This window comes from Marmota monax, unplaced genomic scaffold (genome assembly GCF_021218885.2).
Source record: "Marmota monax isolate L192 unplaced genomic scaffold, Marmota_monax_Labrador192_F-V1.1 WCK01_AAM20220418_F8-fsc00280, whole genome shotgun sequence".
Lineage (NCBI taxonomy): Eukaryota > Metazoa > Chordata > Mammalia > Rodentia > Sciuridae > Marmota > Marmota monax.
The window spans coordinates 713722-736058 of NW_026692080.1; the positions used below are offsets into that span (position 1 = coordinate 713722).

The 22337-nt window shown below is 38.2% G+C and overlaps 2 non-coding genes across 2 annotated transcripts; one reads left to right on the forward strand and one right to left on the reverse strand.

The window, feature by feature from the left end:
* The first annotated feature begins 13858 nt into the window (after positions 1-13858).
* On the forward strand, positions 13859-13930 carry Trnaa-agc (transfer RNA alanine (anticodon AGC)). Its single transcript has one exon. It is a non-coding gene; the product is annotated as a tRNA-Ala (tRNA).
* A 4912-nt stretch (positions 13931-18842) lies between these two features.
* Trnaa-ugc (transfer RNA alanine (anticodon UGC)) lies at positions 18843-18914 on the reverse strand. Its single transcript has one exon. It is a non-coding gene; the product is annotated as a tRNA-Ala (tRNA).
* Positions 18915-22337: the final 3423 nt, after the last annotated feature.

Consider the following 22337-nt stretch of genomic DNA (forward strand, 5'->3'; position numbering starts at 1 on the left):
ACATGGTTTACTGCCAGCCTCATTTTATTCCTCCTCACAGCTGGTTCTGTAGTAATATCTTCAGTTACTCTTTCTGGGGTTTAATTCTAACTCAAGCCTCACACCACACCCAGAATAGAGGCATCCTTCACAGCACGCACAAGACGGATGAATGACACTTAGAGCGGTTCGCTTACTCGGCACACGTCAAACGAACAGGTAAAACAAGTCTGCCTAACTCGATATTCAAACGTAGATCCTTGTTGAATACACGAATGAAGGAACGCAGGATTTCCGTCCTGGTTTGCTGACCCCACTTCAGCCAGCCGCCCAGAAGTCTCCCAGAGCCTGGACTCCCTCGGTTGCGGCACTCTGCGGGGGAACAAGTTTCCCTGCCTCCTAGGATTCTTGTTTTCTGGGTAGCCGGCTGGGAATAACGACGACAACAAAAACCCGGTTCTGTGATCTTTCTAAGTTGCTTCTGAAATTTGCTGACCCAGCTAGGAGACGCCTTCTTGTCTCTCTTATTTCTTCTCTTGGGATTGATCCGTCTGCCACACGCGCGTACAACAATAGGTTAAATCGTGATTGGGGGAAAAAGAAAAACGCAGAGCCCTGATGGCGCCCTTTTAGTTCTAAAGTAGGTTGGAATCTTAGGGCGCAAAATGATTTAGTGTGGGCTACCACTGTTAGGTCGGTGATGGCGACCTGGTGGCGACTTAGAACAAAGCAGCTAGCGCAGGAAAGGAACTTCAATCAGGTGCCGCTAGAAACGCCTGTCAATCAGCCAGATCTCCTGACTAATGCCTGTCAATCAGCAGGACCCCCTGGCCAATCCTGGAGTTCAGCCAACTCCCCTGACCAACTCCAAAGGGACAAGGGACCCTAAAAACACTTTTTCCTGTCCCAAGCCCTTCCTTTCCTGCTGTAAGCCCCATAAAAGTCCAGTCCGGTGGAGCTTCCTCCCGGTTTCTCCTCAGACCCTTCCCCTGTCCCCTCTGTGGGTCTGATGGAGTTCCCTCAGGGAGTGATATCTCAATAAAGCCTCCTTCAGCGGCTCTTTTAAATCTGCCTCCTTAGGTCGCTGCCCGCCTTGCCTGATCTGACAGCCACCAACACTGAGAAGGGCGGGAGTCATAATTGTGACTCTGTCCCATTCACCATGTGACCTAGGGCAGGTCACTTCACAAACTCCATCCCCAGGCCCTTCTGCTCCACACTTTTCATCTTTCCAGGAGGAAGCTTAAACTTGACAATTTAGCTTGAGAACTGAGAAACCCTTTCCACTCACTGTCTGATTTTCTGTATTTGGTGAAATCTTTGGAGAGAATCTTGCCAACATGGGGTTGCTTTGTCCTTCCTATTTTGTTCTCAGCTTTGATGAGGAGAGCCTATCTTCTCTCCCCCTCAACTTCCTCTATTGAATGTCATATACTCGTTGTCAGCATACAATTATCCAGCATGGGAAACCCACCTTCAATCCCTGGGATAGAGGACTAAGGATTTGCTTACTTAGCAAGTAAACAAACATATTTTCCTTTGAATGAGGTCAATTGTTATGATTTTCCTCAACGCTTGAATTAGTACCACCAATCTGCTATTTAAATCACTTAATTCTTTGCCGCAGTCCGGCTGCAGCAAAATAACTGGGGGGTGACGAACAACTTGTGAACGTTGATACAGCAGGAGTAGGAGCCGTTTATTGCAGGACAGGAGCAGTATTTATACATTCCACACAGCTTATCTAATTAGCATAAACTAGATACAGCAGTCAACCAATCAGGAATCTCCACACTTAATGGCTTGCTTTTGTTACTTCTCAAACCACTCCCTCTGGCATTTTGCCAGGCACCATCCAGACTTGTTTACGAACTCTAACATTCCCCTGGCTAAATGCCAGGTGTTATTTTGACTTGTTTACAGACTCTAACAATTCTTCATTTCTTTTGTCCCTCTTTCAGGATTCCAAAGAATCATAATTTTATACCAATGACTTCTGAATTATTTCTCATTACAAACTTGATAGACTTGCTAAACAAGATTTTATTTAAACAACTTATTCTCCAATTAGAGGGCAAGGGTGATGTTTCTTTACTCATTGTAGTACACCCAGTACATCAGCACATAATAGGTATACAACTGTTGTTGAATAAAAGCATAAATATTGAATAAAAATCTAGATTTTTTTAAAATAAAAGAACCACCAAAAAAAATGTACTCAGAAAAACTATTTTCAACTGTTAAATTTCTTGAACCAGTAATATTTATTAGGTTATTGATTGGGTTAAGTGTGGGGAGCCATTCTCACACATGACTGGGCAACTCCCGGTTTGGGTCTGAGGCGCTCTGGCTAAACTGTGTTGGTTTCCCCTGAATTTCTTATTCCCCAATAAAATGCTACTCCCTGGCGTGCTCGCTCTCTCTCTCCTGCTAGCCCTGAGTAATCCTTGCTGCCCTACTGGGTGGTTCGAGGTGGGAGCCAGAGGGGGAGCCCTCTTGGACCTGGTCATAGAAAAAGGTAACTCAGTCTGTGTGTTTATTTCGATCTCACTAGTTAACTTTTATGCCAAGAACCTCTTTAATGAAACCAGTGCGCTGGTCGCATGGTGGAATTTGGTGCCCAACGTGGGGCTTTCATACTAATTTTTGTGGCTTTAATGTTTCTTTCAGTGCTGCATCCAGGGCTACTGTCTGCAAATGGGTAGAGTCTATCTCAGAACATAAGCGGATAAACTCAGAAACTGTCCCTTTTTTACAGTGCGGTCTAAGAACGTCCTGACAATATTTATTTGCATTTTCAAATGCCAATTGCTTAACAATAAACTCACACGCCCCCAGGTCCCCATTGACCTGTTTGCGGTCTGGTATAATCGAGCTACGAAATCTGAGTATGGTTCACTTGAACCTTGCCTGATTTGGGTAAGAGTTAAGTGAATGTGTAAAGTACTTTTAAGACTCCTGGCATAGGGTGGAGATATAGCTGAGGTGATAGAGTGCTTGCCTAGCATGCACAAGGCCCTGGGGTTCAAACCCTAGCACCACCAAAAATAAATAAATACGTAAATAAATAAATACCTGGCACTTTTCAGTCACTACTTATGTCTTTCGAATTATCATCATCATCCATAAGAAAAGACAATCCAGTGGAGTGGGGGAGAGACTAAGGAACCTAATCTGGCAGTCTGCAGAAGTAGACAATGAATACCTGGGGGAGGAAAGTGAAGCTGTAATTATCTAGTTGCAGGAGACTCAGCAAAGAGTAGCTTGAGAGTTAAAAATTCCATTTGTTCCTGAGTTTTATGTCTTAAGAGCTCTACCAAATTCTCACTGTGTCCATCAGAGAAAAATTCTCCCATGTTTTCACATTCCACCTCTGAAATGTTACACCACCTCAACACCACAACACTGAGGACCAAGGCTCCAACACATGAACTCTTGAAGAACAAGTCATTTCCAAACCATAGCAGTAGCCTAGGAGAAGTATGAATATCATATAGCCTATGTGTGTAGTGGGCTATACCATCTACATTTGTATAAGCAGACTCTATGATGTTCACACAACAATAAAATTACTAACACATTTCTTGGAATGTATCTCCATCCCTAAATATGTGACATGACTGTAATAAAAACTGGATCAATCACAACATACATATAATGGAACACAAGAAGTAGAATAAAGAAAGAAACACAAGAATCAGATCAATATCAACAAACATATTGACACCAATAAAGCATGTTCAAACTGCAGAAAATAAAAGACAAAAATCTTGAAAGAAACCAGAGAATAAAAATATCTTACTTGCAGAATAATTAGGATAAGAATCACATTGGACTTAGTTCTCTTCAGAAATCATGCAAGGAATAACAATGGAGTGAAATATTTAAGCTAATGAAAGAAAAAAAATGTGTCTAATAAAATTATTCTTCTGAACTGACAAGAAATGCATACTTTCTCAGGCAAACATTGAGGGAATTTTTCACTAGTAGACCTACTTTGCAAAAAAATGTTAAATAGAAATTCTTCAGAGAGGAGGAAAATTACATAGTTCAGAAACTCAGGTCTACATAAAGACATGAAAAGATTTAGAAAAGGAATAAATAAACTGGGCACAGTGATGCATGCCTGCAATCTTGCTACTTGGGAGACAAAGGCAAAAAGACTGCAAGTCTGAGACCAGCCTGAGCAACTATAAAAATAAAAATACAAAATAAAAAAATAAAAAGGGCTGGAGAAGTAACTCAGTTTATGAGGCTCTGGGTTCAATTCCCAATTCCAAGAAAATAAAAAAGGAATAAATAAAAATAAAATAAAAATATTTTTCTTAATCTCAATTGATCTCACAAATAATACTTTGTTCAAAAGTAATAACAGGGGCTGGGGATGTGGCTCAAGCGGTAGCATACTCACCGGGCATGCTTGTGGCCCAGGTTCGATCCTCAGCACCACATACAAACAAAGATGTTGTGTCCGCCAAATAAAAAATAAATATTAAAAATTATCTTTCTCTCTCTCTCAAAAAAAAAAAATACTTAAAAAAGTAATAACAGTAACAAGAGTGTAGTGTACTTGGTGATTTTTGCTTATGGATAGAAGTGAATGACAGCAAAGTTATAAGGGATGGGAATGAGAAATTGGGAATACTTTGTTATAACATTCTTGTACTATCTGAAAGTAAAATTCAATCAGAATTTTAAGTGTACCTTCCAAACACTATGGGAGCCGCTAAAAGTTTTTAATATATTAAAACAGAACAATGCTTTTTTTGTAATCGGGCCTGGGATTGTGGTTCAGTGATAGAGTGCTGGCCTAGCATGCATGAAGCACTGAGTTCGATTCCCGACACCACATAAAAATAAACAAAATAAAGGTATTGTGTCTATCTACACAATTAAAAAAAGAAAAATGCAATCACATAAAATGCTCAGTGAAAGCCAGAAAAAGAGATGAAGATAAAAGCAACAAAGAACCAAGTTCAGCAAACAGAAAACAGTTACAAATAGGTGTGATTTTAATTTTATTCTACTAATAATCACTTTAAGTGAGGACAGTCTAAATATACCAAGTAATTAACACAAGATTGTCAAAGTGATTTAAAAGACTTATTTATATGCTGTCTATAAGAAAATCACATTAAATATATAGACAAATAGATAAACAGTAAGGAATGAAAAAAATTAATCATGATAATGCCAATCCAAATAAATCTTGAATTGCTATATTAATTTTAGACAAAGCAAATTTCAAAGCAAGGGAAAGTAGCAGGGAATGTGTTAAAGGAATGGAAAGAAAAAACACACTCCAGAAGGAAATATTTTCAAAATACTTTTCTGATAAAAGAATGTTATCCCAAATATATTAAGAATTGTTAAAACTTCAACAATAAGAACAACCTAATGACAATCTAAGCAAAAGATTTGGACCCTTCCCCAATGATGTACAGATGGCAACTAAACTTTGAAAAAGATGCTAAGCATTAAATAACACTAGGGAATTGAAAATTAAAACAATAGTATGATACCACTACACACCTATTAGAATAATCAAAATGAACTTTTTTTTTCTGCTCAGAAAGAAAAATGGTGCAGCTATTTTGCAAGATAGTTTGGCAGTTTTTAAAAAATAACACTAAACATTTTCACCAAACAATTTGGCAATTTCAATCCTTGGCATTTACCCAAATGAGTTGAAAATATGTTTACACAAAAACCTGCACATGTATATTTATGGCAACTTTATTCATAACAGCAAAAAAATGGAAGCAAAAAAGATGTACTTTGGTAGGTGAATGGATTAAATCAATTGTCAAACAACTAGGTGAAGAATATTATTCAGTGCTAAAAAGAAATGACCTATCAAGCCATGAAAAGTCATGAAGGAAACCTAAAAAATTACGTAGAGAAATATGCCAGTGTGAAAATGTTATTGTGTGATTCCAAATAGATGATCCTAGAAAAGGCAAAACTATAGAGGCTAAAAATATCAGTACTTGCCAGAGTTGGCAATGGACCGAGCAAAAAAGGATTTGGGGAATGGATAAATTAGTCTTTTCGTTGCTATAATGGTGTGTACATTTCATTTGTCAATAAATACCCATAGCATGCACAACTCTCAGAACAAACCATAATGTAAACTGTAAACTTCGAATAACAATCATATGTCAATGTAAGTTCATTGATTCTTCCAATGTATAATTTGGTGGGACATTATGATGTTGAATGTTGTGCATGTGGGCAGGCAGGGTGTACAGGGGAGCCCTCTTTACTTTCTGTACAATATTGCTGTGAACCTAAAACTGCTCTAAAAAATAAATCTATTAAATAATATTGTAAACAAAAATTGATTTTTTTCTTCCAATACATCAAAAATATATTTTATTCTTTCCTGGATTTTATCATGAAATTAATGTTAATTAATATGGTGGCTAACATTCTAATTGCTCTTTTTTTGCTGAAGACATATCTGTGGCTGATTTTAGTCCTCTTATGTTTGCTATAACAGTTTCTGTGTGAAGTATGTAATTATAGTTTTTTGTTTGTTTGTTTGCTTGTTTGGTACCTGGAATTGAACCTAGGGGCACTTGACCACTGAACCACATCCCCAGCTCTTTTTTATATTTTATTTAGAGGCAGGGTCTCACTGAGTTGCCTAGGGCCTTGCTAAATTGCAGAGGCTGGCTTTGAACTCAAAATCCTACTGCCTAAGAATCCCAAACCACTAGGATTACAGGCATGTACCACACAGCCAGGCTTATAGTTTTTTTACTTGCTAGTGAAATTCAGTACTTTTTGAATCTATGGATGAAATTTTTTCTGAATTTCTGATAAATTCTTAGCTATTATGTCTTAAAGTATTACCTCACCTACATTTTTTACTCTTCTTTTATTCCTGGGTTTTAATTACATATACTTCAGAATTTCTCACCTGATCCTCTTATCTTAAAATTCAGTAGATTAAAGCAACAATAATTTATTTGCTCAGAAGTTTATGGGGTTGGCAATGTGGGAAGAGCTCAGCTGAAATATATCATCTCTTCTCTTTGTGAAGTTAACTGGGTTTACTGATTGATTTGTAGTGAGTTGGAGGTTGGCTGGGACTGACCACTCCTGGGCCTCAGTCATATATCTTACAGTCGATAGAGACTGTTTCCTAAGGTTCATGACTTTTTCCTCCATGTGATATCCCCAGCAGAATTGCTGACTTTCTTACATAGTAATGCTGTACCAAGAAGGCAAGAGTTGAAGCCACTTGAGATCTGTGCTTGGAAGTAGCACAATATCACTTCCTCTATGTCCCATTGGTCAAAACAGGTTGCAAGGGCAGTTCAAATTCCAGGATTAGGGGAACAATCCATATGGGAGGATATACAAATAATTTATAGTCATATTCATCTAAATTTATTAAAAATGTTGTATTCTAGATTGATGTTTTAGTTTTAGCTTTCAGTTTAGCAATTTTTTTCAGCTGTAGCTAATATGCTAGTTTGCCCCATATTAAGAATTTTTTATCTTTACTTTTGAGGTTTATTTCTTGAGACTAAATTTTCACATAATTCTACTCACTCTTTTTGCGTACTTTGTAATCATATCCTTAATTTACTGACATATTTCCTACTTAGCTCTTCTATATTTTATATCCATATTTTGTTTATTTTTATGTGGTGGCAGGGATTGAACCCAGTGCCTCACACTAGCTAGGTAAATGCTCTACCACTGAGCCACAAACCCAACCTTATATTTTGAATCTTAAATATCTGTAGGTCTAAACATGACTTTTTTGTGTATCTGCTATTTCTCAAATGTAGTAGTTTATTTTCTTGTGTCTGTATTGATCTTTATTGTGACTTTATTTGTGACTTTATTTGTGATCTTAATATGAGGGAATCTTGCAGGCCTAACTTGGGGAAGTGTTTTTTTTTTTTTTTTTTTCCCCAAACAGGATTTATTTTAGCCCCTGCTGAAAACTCTAGGACAAAGTTGATCATGAACCATTTCTGTCTCACTACAGGTTTGGGGCTATATAAGAGTGTCAGGCTCAGCTCCTAGGCCTCATCTGCTATTATGATATTAAATGTTTGTGCTCATAGTGGTATTTCTGTTAGCATCTGGATTCAGGGTCTGCTCCTCTGCTAGCCAAAGTTGACCTCCTGCATTTCTTGCTTCCAATTGCTCCAGTTCCAAGGAATTTTCAGCAGTGTTGCCACATCGATAACTTTGGCTCTTGATCACTCTGACCTTAGCTTCTGGTGTTCCTAAATCACTATAGACGCCTGGACATTGTTTTGTTTTCAATGACATCTGAAGAATTCTCTTACCCCTTATGAGACTAGAAATGTGTTCTATATAGAAACTAATTGCTGGGGAGTAGGAAGGTCCACTAGAGTTTCTAGACAGTCATAACTGGTAAAAAAAAATTTTAAAAACAAGAGCCAAAAGAACAAATGACTGAAAATGCATACTCTTGTCATGAAAAGTGATGGGTTTTGTCTTAGTTCATTTCTAATACCTTAGACTGGATAATTTATAAAGAAAATAAATTTATTTGACCCATAGATCTGGAGACCAGGAAATCGAAGGGCTTATTGGTGCCATCTGTTTGGTATCTAATGAGGGCCTTCTGGCTATATTATAATATAGTAGAAGATATCACAAGGAGAAGCTGAGCAAGGGTGCTAACTCAGATCTCTCTTTCTCTTATAAAATCATTAATGTATCATGGAAGTCCCACTCTCGTGCCTTCCTTTAGTACTAATTACCTGTCAAAAGCCCCACATTCAAATTACATTAACATATGAATTAGAGGATTAAGTTTCCAACACAGGAACTTTGGGAGGGACACATTCCAATCATAACAGTTTTCACTAAACAAAGAATATCAGAAATGAAATTAGAACAATAGGCTTAGAGAAGATTTTTGTAACAACTAAAACTTACAAGAAATTAATAAACGCTACATAAAAAGACCTCTTACAAAAAAAAAATAGCAAACAATAATCTAAAAATACCATCAGAAAAATAAAGAAACACAAAAGAAAACGAGCCAAGGAAAACTCAGAAAAGGTATGCCTAAATAGTTTACAATATGAAGGCATGTCGAATCTCACTAGAAGTAAGAAAAAAGAAAATTAAAGATGTTGGGAAATTTAACTTGGGTGCACTGCTGGCAACAGAGAAATTATTGTGGCTGTACAACAATTAATGTTGCCATACTTTGTGCAATGAAGTATGTATACTAGTTTCATATGATTGCTGTAACAAATTAACATAAGCTTGGACACTTAAAACTATATGCATATTTATTCTTTTACAGTTTTAAAGGTCAGAAATCCAAAAACAATCTCATGAAAGCAAAAATCTAGGTTTTACTGGGGCCACACTCCCTCCAGAAGTATAGTGAAGAATCTGCTTCTTTGGCTTTTCCAGTTCTGAGAGCTGTGTTGATTGCATCCCTGGTTAGTGGTTGTTTTCTCCATTTTCAAAGTCAGCAGTGCAGCATCTAGCTTCAGTCCACATGAAAGGCGAGTGACTCACTAGAGACAGAGATTCAACCAAGAGATTTTATTGGGGGTCTGCCCAAAGGAGAGGCAGAAAGCAGAGAGAGGAGAGGAGGGGGCAGAGAGAGAGAAAGGGTAGAGAGAGGAGAGAAAGAAGAGGAAGAGGGCAGAGAGATAGAGAGAGTGTGTGCTTACAAGCTTGGCTTAAGAAGGGTTGCATAGGGGATGTGGCTGGCGGGTGCTGATTGGCTGGGTGACTCAGGAACAGGGAGCAGACACTGTGTCCTGTGGGGATTGGGAGGAAACCTTTGAATTTGGCGCTCTTGGCTTGGAGCCCTTTGGAGAGGAGGGGGAGGGGTAAGGGATTTCAGGATGTTCTCCTGAAAAGGGGGAATCTCCCACACACGTTACCTTTTGCTCTACTTCTCTCTTATGAAGACAGGTGTGAATATGTTTAAGGCACATCTGGTCAGTATAATTTTCCTATCTCAAAATCATTGACTTAATCACATCTATGCTTTCTTTTACCACATGTTCCAGGGATTAGCACCTGGATATCTTTGGGGGCCATTATTTCACTTACCAAAGTATGTAAATTTTTGGATCCAGTAATATAAGTCCTAGGTATACCTCTCATTGAAATTTTCCCTCAGATTGTTAGGGGAAACTTTACTTTGATGCTTACTGTAAAAAGGCACAATGTATATTTTTAAAGTCTTAAATCTGGTCCTTAGCCCTATTGTAAGTCAAATTTCTGTCATTAGAACACAATACCTGAGATGATCAACTTATAAAGAGTTAAGATTTATTTTGGCTCAATGTTTGGGAGGTCCAGTCCATAATCAATTGACCTTGTTTCAGGTCTGTAGCAAGGCAAGAGGGCAAGACTGGAGCACAAGACACATAGAACTGCTCAACTAATAGCCAGGAAATAAAAAGAAGAGGAGGAAGAGCCTACTGCTCCATAATCCCCTTCAAGGACAAATGCCAATTCCCTAAGGAGCTCCTACTGCCACTCACTTTTCAAAGGTTCCACTACCTCCCAGTATCACCACAAACTGAAGATCAAGCATTTAGCACATGAGCCTTTGGAGTACAATCAAGATCCAAACTATAGAAGCCTTCTTCTTTTCTCTTATCTCTTTTCATTTTAAATATTACTCATTTGTATTGAAAAACAAAAACAAAACCCCAGAATATCTAGGCTAAGCATTGCCACTAATTTTGATTTTCAATCCTTTGTGAGCGTTGTTTTTCCATTCTCGTATCTTCTTCCTTCCTACTTTTGCTTATCAGTAAAGAGCAAGTTTTACCTGCTTTTATAGGCTAAAAGATGCTTTTGTTTGTTTTTTTTTTTCACAAGGAATTTCTCATATTTTAGTTATTCAAGAGCAGTGAGCTTGTTGCCCTAATAGCGCTTGTAAAGGAAAAGTGTTTAGAGAACATTTTTTTCTGTGAGAGAACTCATTTTAAAAAGGGACCATTTATTTCCATATGGTTCTCCTTCCACTGTCAGAGATCCCTGAGGGCAGATATTTCAGTTTCTGAGCTGGAAAAGATGTGCCAATCAAAAGGATATTTATGGCTTCTTCCAAGTTAAGAAGCCCCAATTTAATACAAACAATAAAAGTAAAAATAGCCACTGAATAATAAAGATACTTCATGCCAGGCCCCAAGCAAAGCAACTTGTGTACATTTCTTCTATAAACCTCACAACAATCCTGAAAATAGGTATTATTGTTTACAGTTCAATGTGAAGAAATTGAGATTTTAAGAAATTAAATAATTTGTCCAATCTAGAAAGCTAAGAAGTCTCCAAGGCCATTTTAACCCCAAATGTGGCAAACTTAAGTATGTATAAACAAGTTTAAAACATTGCCTCCCTTTTTATCCTAGACCAATGTTCTCTATTGCAAAACCCAAATAGTGTTTGCTCCAAAGAAATATTTAACACTGGGTTTTATTGAAGTTTCTTTACCATAAAGTAAAATTGCTCAGCACAGCTCTAGGAAGGGAAAAGAGATCCCTTTTGCTCCTGAGTTCTCTTTTGTGTGTCCTTAAAAACTTACTGAGTACAGAATTTAAAATGAGTAGAAATTGCAAAGGGGAATAAGCATATTCTATAGAATATTACTCGGTGCAGAGTGTGGAATAGAAATTATGCCTATCAATACTGGTTCTATGGTGGTATTGAGCATCTTCAAGATGAGGAGATAGCATTTTTTTCTTCTTCTTTTAGTTGTAGATGGACAACATACCTTTATTTTATTTATTTATTTTTATTAGATGCTGAGGATTGTTAGAGTCTGTAAACAAGTCAGGATGGCGCCTGGCATTTTGCCAAGGGGAGTGGTTTGTGAGGTGGCACCAGGGAGCCATTAAGTGTGGAGAAGATGCACATCCTCCCATATTTTTTTTTCTCCCATATACAGACACAATTTTCCACTAATATATATTCAATGCACTGTTGAGTCCATGGATACAGAACCCATGGATATGGAAAGCTGGCTATATTTATGTTTGTGGAGGAAAAAGGACTCGCCCTTACTCCTACTTGTTTTGAAAAGGATGTACCAGGCCAGGGGAAAAAAAAATCAGCAGGGGAAAAAAAAAATCAGCTGGGGAAAAATAATTCCCAGCCCAAATTCTCACCCTGATTACTCTCATCTATATGTGCTTGTAGGAGGCCCCATGTTAGTTGTGTACTTACTGGACATGACAATAGACACAGCCTAGGAGAAAGTAAAGTAAAAAAGTACACAAGAAATAATGGGGGCATTTCAAATACCAAAACTGCTTTGAAGGGACATTAGTCAAATATAAGACTACTTGAGCACCAAAATATTTATGTATAGAAATCAATCATAAACTATTAAAAATAGGAATCCATACAAATGATAAATTGATAAATGAAGAAATATATGAAAAAGAAACTGGAACTCATGCTTAGAGCAACAAACCAACCTAGCAAGAAAGATGGAATTGGAAGATGAACCATCATTGGTTTGGACAGTGATATTAATCTAGGGAAAAATTTTGATGGGGAGTAGGATATTTGCAATCTTAAATTGTCTCCTCATATAGCAGTGATCAAAATTAACTCCACCTATGAGGGACAGGCAGATTTCCCCTGCTTTCAGCTATTATACTGCAAAAAGTACACAAAATTATTTACAGAGTATTCCAGTGGGGAATGCATAACCTGAGCCTAATTAAAAAAAAAATCAAACTTAAAATGAAAGATAATATATTAAAAACAGGAAATAAAAATAATATTTCCCAATGACATCTCAATGTCACTAAAGACAAAGGTAAGTTCTAGATTAAGGACAACTAAAAAGACTGGACAATTAAATGCAATACGAAGTCCTACACTAGATCCAGCACTTGAGGGGGAAATCAGGTTAATTGGTGAACTTGGAATGCTGACTACAGATTAAATACAGTTATTGTACCAAAGTTACATTTACAAAACTTCATAATAGTATTGTGTGGAGACAGAGAGCAAGTAAATGATAAAGCAAATGAGGTAAAATACCAACAATAGCTAAATATGAGTAAAAAGCATATTCATACATTTATGCTATTTTTTAAAAACTTTTTAGTAAATCTGAAATTGTTTCAAAGAGAGAGAATGAGAAATTTTGCTCCAAGTGCCCCAAAAGCCAACGGCTGTGAATTTAGTCGGGCCAAGCGTGCTCTTCAAAATACAGAAAAAGTTTTCCACAGAAAATCTAAGGAGCCAGTAATTCTTCATAGCTCCCGGGTTCTCTAAGGACTGGTTGCCTGGAAATAGAAGTCAACCCTGCCCTAATCTGATCATCAAAAGTTCACTTTTAACATCCGCTTCCCAACCAGCCCACGCTAGCTCGGTTTAGCAACCAACCAACCAGGTTTTTGCAGGAAGTAAAGGCAGCTCTGGACGTAATGTCCCTCACTGGGCTGCAAGTTTCTAGTTGCTCCAATGATTGATTCGGGACATCTTGAGTTTATAGGGACATCCCCTGCTGTCACCATGGAATGTGAAGTATACATTGTGGCTTCTGAATACCGAGACGATTTGAAGGTCTTTGTTCCGAGATGGACAGTGCTCGGTGCGCGGTAAACTAGGACCCCTTTGCAGTCACCACAGCACAGCTACCTGTTTTGGCCTCTAGGGGCCTTAAAGTTGGACCCGAGGAAGTAACAACATTGTTTCCTTTCAGACTCCTTCCTTTGGTATCTCATTTTGTTGTTTTCTTCAGATGCTGCTGTATAGAAACCAGCTCCACTCTTCATAAATGGGATCATTTTTTTCACGTTTCCCTAGCAATTTATCAAAATCTTTTAGAGGTAAAGATATAATAATTATAAATGATAAAAGGACTCCAAGCACTTAGCCGGCCGGGGGTGTAGCTCAGTGGTAAAGCGCATGCTTAGCATGCACGAGGTCCTGGGTTCAATCCCCAGCACCTCCACTGTCTTTGAAGCGCTTAGGTTTCTGATCAAAGCGCTTACCATATCACTTCTGTTGAACAGTATCTCGTGTTCTTTCATAACTGCCTGTGTCTTTTTGTGGTATCCAGAATACTTTTGCAAATTAGTTAATTGGCCTGGTTTCTTTGGTTTCCATACTAGAGATAATGCTGGACAGCAGAAAGAGAAAAAGATAAAATAACAGATCCATAGTGTCATTCACTTTTTAAATTTTATTCTGAAGCATTCTTGGAGCAAAGAACACCCTGTAAGTGTACAAGAAAAAATGAACAAAAACTAAAACCTTACTATTTATTTCTTTTGAGCTCTTGACCACTTCATAGGTTACATTTTCTCAAATGGATGGATATGTAAGCAATGGTCCTGTTATTACTATGGAGTAGAAAACATAAGAAAGACAATACAGTGTTGCCAGTCATAACAAGCAGCGCGAGCCAAGCCTAAACTGAATGATAGATAAGACTGGATGAATGAATTCAGAACTATAGTCACTTTGCTGAAATAACAGTGGGAGTGTGACAGACCAAAGCATCTGAATAGCTTTCTTTTTTTATTTTTAAATTTCTCATTCAAGAACATTTCAATCAAAATAAATGACATTTATTTGGGGCTCATTTTAGAAATAACTTGACTAAGTACTACTGCTCCCCCAAACAAACAAGTATCCCACAACATTTTTATGTGTTAACCAATCCAAAAATCAAAGCTGATTTGTCTAGGACAGAGCTAATCTAAAATATTGTAAGATTTTGGTACTGGGAATTGAGCCAATGGAGCTACATCCCCAGTCCCCTTTTTAAATTTTTTTCTTCATATTTTTTATTTTGAGACAGGATATACCTTAAGTTGCTAAAGATCTTGCTAAATGCTGTCCTTGAACTTGTGATCATTCTGTTCTGGCCTCCCCAGTATCTGAGCGGGGATTACAGGTGTCGTACTACTGTACCAGAGTTTTTTTTTTTTTTTTTTTAAATAAATTCTTTGTAATATATATTGCTCAGAGGTTGTTTCTGCTTTGTGGTACTAGGGTTCCAGCCCAGAGCCTGGTAAACAAAATCACTCTACCACTAAGCTGTATATTCCCAGTCCTTTTTAAAATTTTTATTTTGAAACTACATATTACTAAATTGCCCAGGATGGTCTGGAACCTGGAACCCACTTCAGCTTCTTGGGTAGAACTAAGCTGGGATTATAGTGTGTGCCACTGCACCTGGCTGTTCATAGATTTTTATGGTGTGCTCTACCTATTTAAGTCTCCTTAAGGTATTTTATGACCAAATAGATTAAAATAATTTTCATAACAAGATAAGGATATCTGTTATCTTCACTACTACTCTGTGTTGTATTGGAGGTTTTAGCCAAAGCATTTAAACATGAAAAAGACCATTTCCTTTAGGTAAATTCACATGGTTAAAAAGTGAGGCAGCCACACATCATATGTTCCTTGATGAAGTAAAATAGAACAAATCCAGGATCACCAATGAAATATTTGTGTTAAAAAAGTAACTTTAGGGCTGGGGTTGTGGCTCAGCAGTAGAGTGCTTGCCTAGCACATGCGAGGCCCTAGGTTTGATCCTCAGCACCACATAAAAATAAAGAGAGAGTGAGAGTGAGAGTGAGAGTGAGAGAGAGAGAGAGAGAGAGAGAGAAATTTACATAATAAAAAACATGAAACCATTTGTTTATGACATATGTTGGAAATACAGGAATATATTTAATAACACCATCAGGATACAATCAGCCAAATCCAGAATATGGAAAATTCTCTTGGACAAACTGAACCTCAAAAAATAAATGGCATGGGAAAAAAAGAAAAAGGTGGAACTTATATAGTTTAAGTGACATGTAAGGAGAATGACAGACAAACATGACATGGTTGATTTTTTTTTTTTTTTTTTTTTTTTTTTGTGGTGCTGAGGATTGAACCCAGGGCCTTATAAATGTGGAGCAAGCTATTTCCCTAGCCCATGATTAAGTCTTGATTTAAATAAAATAGGGAAAGGAACAATTGAATAGTAACTGAGCATTAGATTAAGAAAGTTTTGTTCATGTGTTGTGATATTAATGTGATAGTATTAAAAATGTTTATGATTATAAGTTAACATTAATTTATGGATGAAATTTATATTAACTTAAATAATATTAACTTAAAGAGTGGGTTCGTGTAGCCACAGGATAAGGCCTGGTCCCATAAGACTGCTTCCCACTTCAGATGTCATTTTCCAGTCTCAAGTTGCGACGGGTGCTTCTGGCCAATCAGCTATAAATTGTGTGTTCCCATAACCCACTGCTCAGGTTGGATTAATTTGCTACAGTGGGTCACAGAGCACAGGGAAACACTTTCCTTACATTTATCTATTTATTATATAAAGGATGTTACAAGGGATAGAGATGAATAGTCAGAATAAGAAATGCATAGAGCTAGGGATGGGGAGGGGCACAGAATTTCCATGCCCTCTCCTGCTATTCACCCTCTGCATCCCCACATGTTCAGTAATCCAGAAGCCTCTGAACTCTGTCCTTTTGGATTTTTAAGGCTTTATTTTGTAAGCATCATTGATTAAATCATTAGCTATTTATGATCAATTCAACATTCAGACCCTTGCTGAACTCCCCAGAAGCTAGGAAGTGAGCCTGAAATTTCCAAGATTCTAATCAGATGGTTGGTTCCCTTGGCAACCAGCCTCCATCCTGAGAAAGATTCTCCTAGCGCCCCATCTACAGAGGTTTCATCAGCTCTACTGGGGATATATATCTTATTTTGCTATTATATTTTATTATATCACAATATCATAGTGGTAGATCCTTAACATACCATGCATTCATTAGAAACAATGAATAAGACATACACATGGCAAAACACCATGTTTAAAGGCAAAGAAATACATTGATTCATATAAGTGGGCTGGAAGTAGATAAAATTAAAATATATTCACAAAGTAATATGTCACAAGAAAATATATACATAAAATGATGTATTAAACACATTCAAATTATTGCATATGGTGGTAGGAGTCTGAGACAAGAAAGGGAAAGTGGGATAAAAAAAGGAACATATGAATGTAGTTAACTCCAGGCAAATAATGTCAGAATTGGATTGAAATATAGAGCACCCAGTGTTCTCATCAATAGGGAAAAACCCACACACATCTAGGTTACCAAAGGTGTAGTCTTCTGTGTTGTATTGACTGTTAGAGAAGGAAGTTACTTTTCCTCTACATCTCAATCACATTGTACCTTCAGGGATAGGCACTAGAATGCCTCCAATTCCCTTTAAATATGATGAAAGTTGCAATAAAAATCTTTCAACATGTCCCTGTGCAGATATGTGTAAGAATTTTCTTAGAATTCCCATATTCATAGGAGGATAGTGGCTTGGTGTCACAGATTAGATTCTCTGGAAAGCAGACCTGGAGGTGGACTTGAATGTGCAGGATGTTTATCAAGAAGTAACTTCAGGATCCACATCTATGGAAAGCAGGGAGCAGACACAAACTGAGAAGAGGAAGATGTCAAGCTAGGGTGCAAGCCTGGCAGCCTCAACAAACATCATGGGGATTTCTGAAGCTAAACCACCCATCTGAGTCTCTTTGGGGCCTTCTCACTGCTCCTTCAATCATTTGATGTGGGTTGCCTTGAAAGCTAAGGCAACGCCTGAAGGCCCTGACAGCTGCAGGTTGCTGAGGCAACAAGTCCTTCCTTAATGATGAATCTGAGTGGGCACTTTTTGTTCACTGCAGTTGGTCATGGATAATAACACCATCAGGATGCAATCAGCCAAATCCAGAATATGGAAAATTCTCTTGGACAAACTGAACCTCAAAAATAAATGGCATGGGAAAAAAGAAAAAGAACTGATATAGTTTTTACATAACTGCATAAGTCCTGGCACATTTCTCTGCAGAATGATTTATGCTCCTGAGCTTTATCCAGCAGTTCAAACCAAAAACAAAGATAAAAAGTCAAATAATGAAATGGGGAAATTATATAAAAAGGAATTTACAAAAGGAGATGTACGGGGCTAACAAAGACGTGAAGTGATGCTCAAAGTCATTAGCAATCATAGAACTATAAAATTAAATAATGATGAAATTTCAAGTTACATACTGAAACAAGCAAAAGTTAGAAATCTGAGTAATGTCACAGCAAAGGAAACAATCAACAGAATAAAAAGGCAACCTACAGAATGGAAGAAAATAATTGCAAACAAATACTTATATATCACCAAATTCATCTCATCGTACATTCCTCTTGGTGAAGACATACAGTGGAGATGCTAAAAATAGAACAAGGACCACAAGCCATGCAAATTACATCTATTACATCTATTATATCTTTCAAAAATGTAATGCAATTTATGTAGCTCTTTTTTCAAGATTATCTCAATAAATCAGGTACTGATTAGAGAAAAAAACGACTCTTTGGATCCCCAAGTAACCTCAGATTCAGTTGAGCCAGACTAGCTAGACCTTATTCAACAGGCGATTTGTGTGTGTGTGTGTGTGTGTGTGTGTGTGTGTGCGCGCGCGCGCGTGCGGGCTTGCGCCCACATAGGCTTACAACAGGTTGTATGTACTACTGTGAAAAAATGTAGCACATTGGTGAAAAGAGAAGGTATCTTATAGTAAATAGCTCCAGCAGTCCCTAATACAAAACAAAGTCTAACCCTTAGGATGGGAGGAGACCAAGGGACAAGAAATCAGGACAGAATTCTCTCCAAACCGTACTTTTTTAGTGAAGAATTCTACCTGTGGTTAGAAACTGCCATTTTCCATTATAACAAAGTACACAAGTTTTTGAACATTTATTTAAATGTACCAGTAGGGCATTCATCTAACCTTAAAACCCATCTATCTTTGGGGGAAGTAAAGAAACTTAACTCTTCCGAGAAAGTGGAGATGCCGGGGATCGAACCCGGGGCCTCATGCATGCAAAGCATGCGCTCTACCACTGAGCTACATCCCCACGTCTCTTTTTTTCTTTTAATTGATGGTTACCAGTTTTCTGTAACTAGGTATTACATAGTCTTGTGATCTTTTAGAGTTAAATTTATAGAAACATAATCAGACAGGTCTAATAAATTCTTTGCTAAATAATAGCATTCATCATTTGTATTTTCCATTAATATCATTTGCACAGTTTATAAATATAGATTTAAGGTTGCTTCCTTCTCTAATTAAAGATACCTTCAGGACGTCAGAGGCTGTGACTAGGTTTTCCCATCATTATATTCTAAGACCACAGCATAGGGTCTGGCACATAGCAACCATTGGAAGAGCAGAGAGAAATAAATTACAAGTGTACTCTATTCAAGATATAAGAATACAGTGTCTTGCAATGAACTGTATGGGTATATATATATATATATATATATATATATATATATTAATATATATATTACTTTAGTACAGTATATGTGCTCTGGCAAAGATAAAAATATGTACCTACAACAGTAGACAGAAACTATACCACATTCTTGATCAGAAATTGATGACTATAAGAGTCTTGAAAGATGAAACTTGGCCAAATAAATAGAAGTTCAGAGTTGTGCACGAGAACAAATTTGAGGTTGAGCTTCTTGAATTTCATACAAATTCTGGCACCAGGGGAGCATCACCTCGCAGGGTAAGAACCCGGCAGCAAATTGTTCAGGCTTACAGCAGCTTGATTAGCAGGTAGATGTAAGACTGAAGCAGTGGGCTTGAAGTATGTTAGTTGATTTTTTTCAGAATTTACACTTGGCAGAGATCTACAGAAAAATGTGATCCACTTCGCTGCTGGTGGGACTGCTCTGGCCTCCCGGTGACACTGTGAAATGGACATGAGGCTGGCGTGGTTCCTCTGATAATTCTGGTGGCTGCAGACACTGACACGGAAGCTCCAGAAGGGCCTCTCCCGCGTGCGAACTATCACTGCGACTGTTATTTTCAACAGTTCAGTCCCAACTGTCTACATCTGTCCAACGACAAAACGTGGTTTAGCTCCCCGCTCTTGGGCGTTTTACTTTCAGCCTGTAGACGGTGGTTTGGACAGTCTAACTTTCCTCCTAGGCCAAGCCTGGTCTCTGCCTTAGGATTCAGCTTGAGTACACGCTGACTCTCCGGTGCAGCTTCTAGCGTTTGGGGCAGCTGCATATTCCCAGTCTGTGACCGGCACTGCCTCCCATTCCTACTCTCCTTCCTGCCCTGGCAAACGTGGAAGGCAGGAATAGAATTCCTTGCCTTCTATCCCACCCTTTCTTCCTTGGCCTCATGGAGTTTCAGTCCCTCGGGAGACCACCTCTTTATGCTTGGAACAAGTCTTGCTCGGTCACCAGTCTGAATGTTCCAAAGCATTCTGCAGTACTTGAAATTTCCCAGAAAATGCCCAGGAGTTGCCATGGGTGTCCTGCCTCTTCCCCAAACCATCTGCGGTTGTGGAGAGGAGAAGGAGAGGAGAAAAACAATGGAAGCTAGAGTCAAATCTAAGGAGAAACGTTTGAAATCGATTGAAAAGATTAAAAATATACATCTTAAGAAATAAAGCCACTGAAAACTGGGCGTGGTGATACGCGCCTCTCATTCCAGCTACCACGGAGGCTGAGACAAGATCGAGGCCAGTCTCGGCAAATTAGCCAGCCTGCTGTTTAAAAGGGAGGCGGGGATGTAGCTCAGTGGAATAAAGACTTTGAATTCAATGCCAGTTCCGCAAAATAAATAAAGTGAGTGGTTGTGTCCCTTAGCAAAGCACAAGACCCTTCGCGAGTAGGAACTTTGTATACTGAAAGGCTACTACTCATCGTGAGCATGGACAGAGCCTAAAGCGATGCAAACCTCCAGCCACCACACACCTACTACGCAGGGTGGCCCTTCCCTCTCTCCCGACCGCAAAGCGTCTTGGCACTCTAGCTCTTTCCATCCCAGACCTTGCCTACTAACCAGCAATTCTCGTGGCCGCAAGGCTTCGGTGCCGAGCGCGACTGGCACGTGCGGACCCCTAGCATTGCCGCAGGACGCGCTGGCAAGCTCTCTGGATGTCGTTTCCAGGCAGCCGCGTACCCATGTGTGCTTGTGAAGTCCCCGCACACATTTAAATATACATTTTAATATAGAGCTATAAAAATTCAGACTATATCAAATTATTTTCTTTTTGCACGCTGGAAACACCTTAGCACTAAGGTGTATTAAGGTGTATTATTGTTAGAAAAATGGTACGCTGTCATATTCATCAGTACCTTACACCAGTGATTCTCAAACTTTTGCGCTTATCGTAATCACCGCCAGGGCTTATTAAAACAAATTATTGGACCTTACCCTCAGAATTCCTGTCATAGATCTGGAGAGGGCCAGAGACTATATTTTTAGCAAGAATCTAGATGATGCTGATGTGATGCTATTGTTCATACTATTATGCTAAAACCTTTTCAAAATTGTATAATCTGGATTTATATTTGAATCTTCAGCATCTTGATTATACTTTTTATTCCACAGGATACAGGTTTACTTGCTCTACTTAGTCGGTTTTCTTCTTTGACCAGGTTAAGAGTTAGTGTCATGAGTGAACTATGTCATTAACGTAGACCAAACATGTTTGTGTCTTTCCACATTATCAGAATTTACTGAATAACAAATTCACTGCCTACACCACTTTCATTGGTGGCGGTTCACCAAATACTTGTGGGTCACCTGATAGTCATAAGCTGGGCAAAAGCAAGTTCTTTTATTCCAACCTTATTTTCAAATATTTATAACACTCATTTCACACATCATACTTAACAAATATGTGTGGTGCATGTGCATGTGTGTATGTTATGGAAAGCCTAGTAAATGTTTAAGGCAACCACCAGGTTCAGGCATCTAAACTAAGAGCAAAGGCAGACAGCAGATATGAATGAAGGCAAAGAGTCACACTGTAAGTGGTCAGATAAGATTATGAACTTGTTTGGAGTGCAGAACTTTCAAAGTCCAGGAACTTATTCTAGTTCAAGGTCTAATGGGAGTTTCAGTGTGTCAGCTTGGAATATCAACTTGAGATGTCAGCTTTGAGAAACCAGTCTGCTAAAGCTGAAGGAATGAAATTGGGGAGTTCATTGTTATGGAGGTTTTCCTGGGCAAGGCTTGAGATGAATGACCAGGTGACAAGGTCAGAGTGCTTTTGTTTCTGGACTTGGGGTGTTCCTTCTTTTATGGGTCTTTAGTGAGAGAGTTGCTTCATTCAGTGGTGTGTTCAATAAACTCATGAATCTGTTTTTTCCAATATGAGTTTGATATATTCATGCATCCATGTGCTTCTGCTTAATTTGGTAAGTTAATAGGTGGTCATTTTTATTAGCACGATTAATTTATTTAGCAGTTTGTACCTTATGGTTGTGCTAGGCAGATGATAATTGTTTACTTGAACAAAGAAAGT